Here is a 6,129-nt window from a genome sequence, read left to right as displayed (position 1 = left end):
TGCAACAAGTTTCTCAGCCAACACTGGCGTTTTTTCCTGACTTGCCTGTTTTGGTGTATAATCAAACTACTGAGGGATTTGGCATTGATTGGAGTTGAGTCAGCTGGTGACTGTGATCCCCAGCTCACGCTTATTTCACTTATATACAGCGCTAACTTAATTGTAAGTAGTATCACAAAGCGTGTTTATTAAAGATTTTGTTAAACTGTACCCATATCCTTTTGCTGAGTCTATTTATGGTCTCTGTACCCTCAAGAGGGAGACAATAGACTTGTATATAAAAAAGATGACTATATGGTTCAAACTTCAGTTGTTTTTCATATTATTTTTTTATATACACTATTGATTTTCATATATGACAATTTTTTAATATGAGACTGTGGTGCACTCCCTTGTATTATAATTGCCTAGGTTTTACAGTAAAAATATAGAGGGTATGTGTTTGCTTATGCACATTTCTGTGTGTGTATAAACAACACTAGTGCAGGTGCTCACTGCCCTCATGTTTATAGCACTCATACAGAGCAACATTTGGTAATACACTTCCACAAATCCTTGCTGTCAAATCGCTGCTCGTTTGCTTGAGCATATATATACACAGTTTTCCAAGAGAAAGGCACACTCACAGGGGCTTAAGCGAATAGGGTTTTAATACCCACAAGGAGAAACGTTTTGGAATCGCCCCACCATCTTCAGACCACAAAAATTTATCACAACACAATGCTCACTTACCTTGCTTTATACCCTCCACCATGTATTGATGATCACGCCGCTGTTGGCTGTGATCCGGGTACCTGTGACATCATCATCCTGCTCCCATTGTTCCGATGACTCACTATGGACGCCTGTTGTCATGGTTACCTGATGCCGCCCCACAGCGGCATAGATCTTAGTATATTATGATTAATGTACACCTTTAAAGTGAAACTAAATAAATTACTAAGAATAAAATTAGAATAATGCATGCTATCATTATTATTATTATTATCGGTTATTTGTAGAGCGTTATAAACAAATGCGGAGTGCAACAAAACATTTATAGCGATCAAGCGGGTAGAGGGCCGTGCCAAGAGTCGCACTGTTGTAGTCAGCTCTTAAGAAGTAATATATTATACATTATACAACATCAGAATATATGATACGTTGGCAATTGTTTGTAAAATAGATACTTCATTTATATAATGGGTAGAAGGGAGAATATGGCAAATGGGTTAGTTATTTCTAACGGCTACCATGGAAGACAATGCCGAAACGTAAATGAATAAATTTATTGTGTGAGGATAAGAGGACCACCACTGTTACTACTGAATCTAGACAATCATATAATTGTATAATTATACGAACAGGCGGATGGTAGGGGGGAGATAGTGTGTACCAAATTTGAGTATACAGTGCACTGGGCAATAGTCTTGATGATTAATCAATTCTAGAAAGGGACTATATCTATGGTTGAAATAAACAGCAGGGATGCGCATAGAGTCATAAGGATTGGGAAATATAGAATAAGACTATAAGGCTATACATTAAAGCCAATATAACAAGTCCTCGCCTAGAAGAGCCCTAAGAGCCCTGTGCTCTATCCTGAGTATAATGTACGGTCTCACCCACTGCTCCACCATACGGATCCAATCCAATACGCTGAAGGTTACTACAATACACTTCCGGTACCTCTGTTTCTCCTCTGATGCTGGTCCTTGATTCTGCAGCTTGTAATCCCTTGTAAGACTTGTAGTGGTCACAGTTTAGTGGTGCCGAGCTGAAGGTAAAATGAAAACGCTGGTGTTTGGTGTACATTTTTTGCCATATACATATCTGTTAACCCAACATAAAATTACAAGTATCTGAAAAACAGCTTTTAACAATGAATAGCCCGATGAGCAAATTTAAAAAATACTGAAGGGATAAAATGAATTATTTTTGAGTTTAAAGGAACAGTAATCACCTTGTACTTACAATATGTTTCTGCTGTCTTAAAATAGAATAACATATCAGCCAAGGCTAAACAAATATATATAATATATAAAACAAATTAACATCTTGTTTGCTGCAAAAGTTTTTAATAGCCAAACTCCACCCACCACTTGCCTTTATGGAGAGGCCAATATGTTGTTTGCAGACAACAAGGCTGATCATTGTCATTCTTAGTATACAGTATATTGTTTTTTAGTTGCTATCTATTAATTCGAAATAGGAAAATGTATGTAGCAGGGTTAGCTTTTAGAAGTTTGCAATATGCACTATTTTCAGAGCTAATTTACCTGAAAAGGGGGCAAAATAAATAATGAAGTAAATTGCAAAGCTGTTTTGCTATGCATAACTAAACAGTTTATATTAATATCTCAAGGTGTTTACTGTCTCAAACGTTAAAAAGCATGGAAAATCTGACTTTAAATGTTCTCATCCCATAGAGATTAATAATATAATATATTCTTAATTTTGAAATTTCTTTTTAAAGGGAGATGAAACCAAAATGTTTCTGTCCTGATTCAGATAGATAATACAATTTTAAACAATTTTAAACAACTTTCCATTTTACTTATAGTATCTAATTTGCTTTATTCTCTTGGTATCTTTTGTTGAAGAAGCAGCAATGCACTACTGGGAGATAGCTAAACACATTGGGTGAGCCAATAACATGAGGCATATATGTGCAGCCACCAATCATCATCAGCTCCTGAGCCTACCTAGGTATGCTTTTTACAAAGGATACCAAGAGAATATTGGAAAGGTGTTTAAAATCACATGTGCTATATGAATAATGGAATAAAAAATATATGAGTTTTAGGTCCCTTTAACCGTTGACTGGGAACTCTGGTATTAAAATAAGTTAAAATATCCACATGTATCTGTTTTATTATCATTTTTATTGCATTTGTATTTCACTTGATATACCTGTTAAGATAGTCTTTATTGACACCATTTTATATATATTTCTAATACAATTTTTTTCACAGAACTTGATACTATAAATAAAGCACCTGACACTGAAGACTTCTCACCCGCTGAAGGAAATCTGCAAAGTAGCATCAATGAACGTGATCAAAATATTTAAATATTTGTCGAATATATAATTGATAATCGTTGTTTGTAGTCTTTATACAACATTTGTCTTGTTGTCAGACATATTACTGTATTTCCATCTGTCCTTCTAAATCACTGGTTTTTAAACCTGTCCTCAAGCCTCCCCAACAGGCCAGGTTTTCAGGATTACTTTGGATGAGAGTGCAATGCTTGTGTGATATTTGCCTATCAGACCAAACTTGGCCAGTAGTCTTTTTATCCCGGCATCAAGTGGAAGGATAAGGAAATATCCCAGAACAAAGTGAGTTTAAGAAATGAGGTAAGCAGTACTCACGGTAGACAGGGTAGTCCTTCACGGCAATAAGGGTAAGGCAGAGAATGGTCAGAGACAGGCAGAGTTCGGCAACAATAAGAGAATTCAATAAAGAAAAGTCACGCTGGAACTTATAGAGTCTTATAAGCAAAAATAAGATTTATTGTATAGATCCAGGCCAGTGTAGGCTACAGGTCACAGTGTATGCCTGACGCGTTTCGGCAACAGAAAGGCAATTCAGCAGTTCAGGGGTTAACCAGTAGAATGGTCAGAGACAGGCAGAGGTCAGCAACAATAAGGCAATCCAGCAGTTCAGGGGTAAACCAGTAGAATGGTCAGGAACAGGCAGAGGTCAGCAACAATAAGGTAAAACCAGCAGTTTAGGGGTAAATCAGTAGAATAGTCAGGAACAGGCAGAGGTCAGCAACAATAAGGCAATCCAGCAGTTCAGGAGTATACTAGAAGAATGGTCAGGAACAGGCAGAGGTCAGCAACAATAAGGCAATCCAGCAGTTCAGGAGTAAACCAGAAGAATGGTCAAGAACAGGCAGAGGTCAGCAACAATAAGGTAAAACCAGCAGTTTAGGGGTAAATCAGTAGAATAGTCAGGAACAGGCAGAGGTCAGCAACAATAAGGCAATCCAGCAGTTCAGGGGTAAACCAGAAGAATGGTCAGGAGCAGGCAGAGGTCAGCAACAATAAGGCAATCAGCAGTTCAGGGGTTAAGCAATAGAGTAATCTTGAAACAGCCAACGTTCAGTAACAATAAGTCAAACAGCAATTCAGCAAAATATTAGCACTCAGGAGCACACACAGTAACACCTATACTTAAGCAAAGTGCATAAAGTGAGAGGTACTTACATAGGCGCAGGTTCGCGACAAGAACATCAAACAGGAGAGCGGAATCAGAGGCCAGAAGCAGCGTGCGACAATGACGTCATCGCCACATCAACCGCCGCAACCATGGCAACAGCCATAGTAGGGAAGGCAGAGCCTCTGCCTAGACGGAGCGGTGTGACAGAGAGCAGGTAAAATAACCATGGTTACTAATCAGATATCCTTAAAATGTAGCCTGTTAGGGAGGCCTGAGGACAGGTTTGAAAACCAGTGTTCTAAATTAATGTTTTTGTTATTTAAAGGGACATGAAATACTAAATGTTCTTTCATTATTTAGACAGAGCATACAATGTGAAACGAATTTCCTATTTACTTCTGTTACATAGTTTGTTTTGTTCATACCAAGGTAGTCTCAGGAGCAGCAATGCACTACGTATTGGTAGCTACACATATATTCCTATCCTTGGCTCACCTGGTGTGTTCAGCTAGCTCCCAGTAGTGCATTGCTGCTCCTTCACCAAAGGATACAAATTGTATGAAGCACATTTGATAATAGAAGTAAATTGTAAACTTGGTTATAATATATATATATAGGTGGCCCTCGTTTTACAACGGTTCAATTTACACCATTTCTGAATAACAACCTTTTTTTTCAGTCATGTGACTGCTGTTGAAAAGCATTGAGAAGCAGTGTATTTATTAAAATAGCCAGTAGGTGGAGCTGTCCACTTGTGTTGCAGCAAAGCCAAGCTAGCTGAAATTAATCAGTTTAACCAGAACTGAGCTATCGAGCAGATTTCAAAGGAACAAGATCTTCCTGTCTATAAATCAGTCCAGATTGGAATGCATAGAAAGAACTGTTTGCAGAAAAATGCAAGTGAAGTCTGTGTTGTGTGATTATTTTATTAGGTTTATAATGCTGTTTAGCAAATGTTTTTGTTCATTTAACTTAGTTTAATTATATATTCTGTGTTGTGTGATTATTTTATTAGGTTTATAATGCTGTTTAGCATTTAAAGTCTTCATTTCAAAGCTTTAACAATATTGTATTAGGTGTTACTTATGACAATTTTGAGAGGGGCCTGGAACCTATCTCCCTCACTTCCCATTGACTTACATTATAAACTGGGTTTCAATTTACAACGGTTTCGATTTACAACCATTCCTTCTGGAACCTAACCCTGGCGTAAACTGAGGGATACCTGTATGTATGTATATATATATATATATATATATATATATATACAGTATATATATATATATATATATATATACTAGTCCTAAAGCCCGTTTACACGGGCCATTTTTTGCAGTACAGCAGTCCCACCCCTTGCGCTCTCTCCCTCCCCCTCTCTTTTGCTCTCTCTCCCCCCTCTCTTTTGCTCTTTCTCTCTCCCCCCTCTCTTTTGAGCTCTCTCTCTCCCCCCTCTCTTCTGCGCTCTCTCCCCCCCTTCTCTTTTGCGCTCCCTCGCTCTCCCCTCTCTTTTGCTCTCTCTCTCTCTCTCCCCCTCTCTTTTGCGCTCTCTCTCTCCCCCTCTCTTTTGCGCTCTCTCTCCCCCTCTCTTTTGTGCTCTCTCTCCCCCATCTCTTTTGCGCTCTTTCTCTCCCCCATCTCTTTTGCACTCTCTCTCCCCATCTCTTTTGCGCTTTCCCCCCTCTCTTTTGTGCTCTCTCTCCCCCTTCTTTTGCGCTCTCTCTCCCCCTCTCTTTTGCGCTCTCTCTCCCCCCTCTCTTTTGCGCTCTCTCTCCCCCTCTCTTTTGGCGCTCTCTCTCCCCCTCTCTTTTGCGCTCTCTCCCCCCTCTTTTTCGCTCTCTCTCCCCCCTCTCTTTTGCTCTCTCTCTCTCTCCCCTCTCTTTTGCTCTCTCCCCCCTCTCTTTTGCTCTCTCTCTCTCCCCCTCTCTTCTGCGCGCTCTCTCTCCCCTCTCTTTTGCGTGCTTTCTCTCCCCCTATCTTTTGC

This window comes from Bombina bombina, chromosome 1 (genome assembly GCF_027579735.1).
Source record: "Bombina bombina isolate aBomBom1 chromosome 1, aBomBom1.pri, whole genome shotgun sequence".
In the NCBI taxonomy this organism is placed as follows: domain Eukaryota; kingdom Metazoa; phylum Chordata; class Amphibia; order Anura; family Bombinatoridae; genus Bombina; species Bombina bombina.
The sequence above is the reverse complement of the archived record's forward strand: the minus strand, read 5'-3'. Positions refer to the sequence as shown.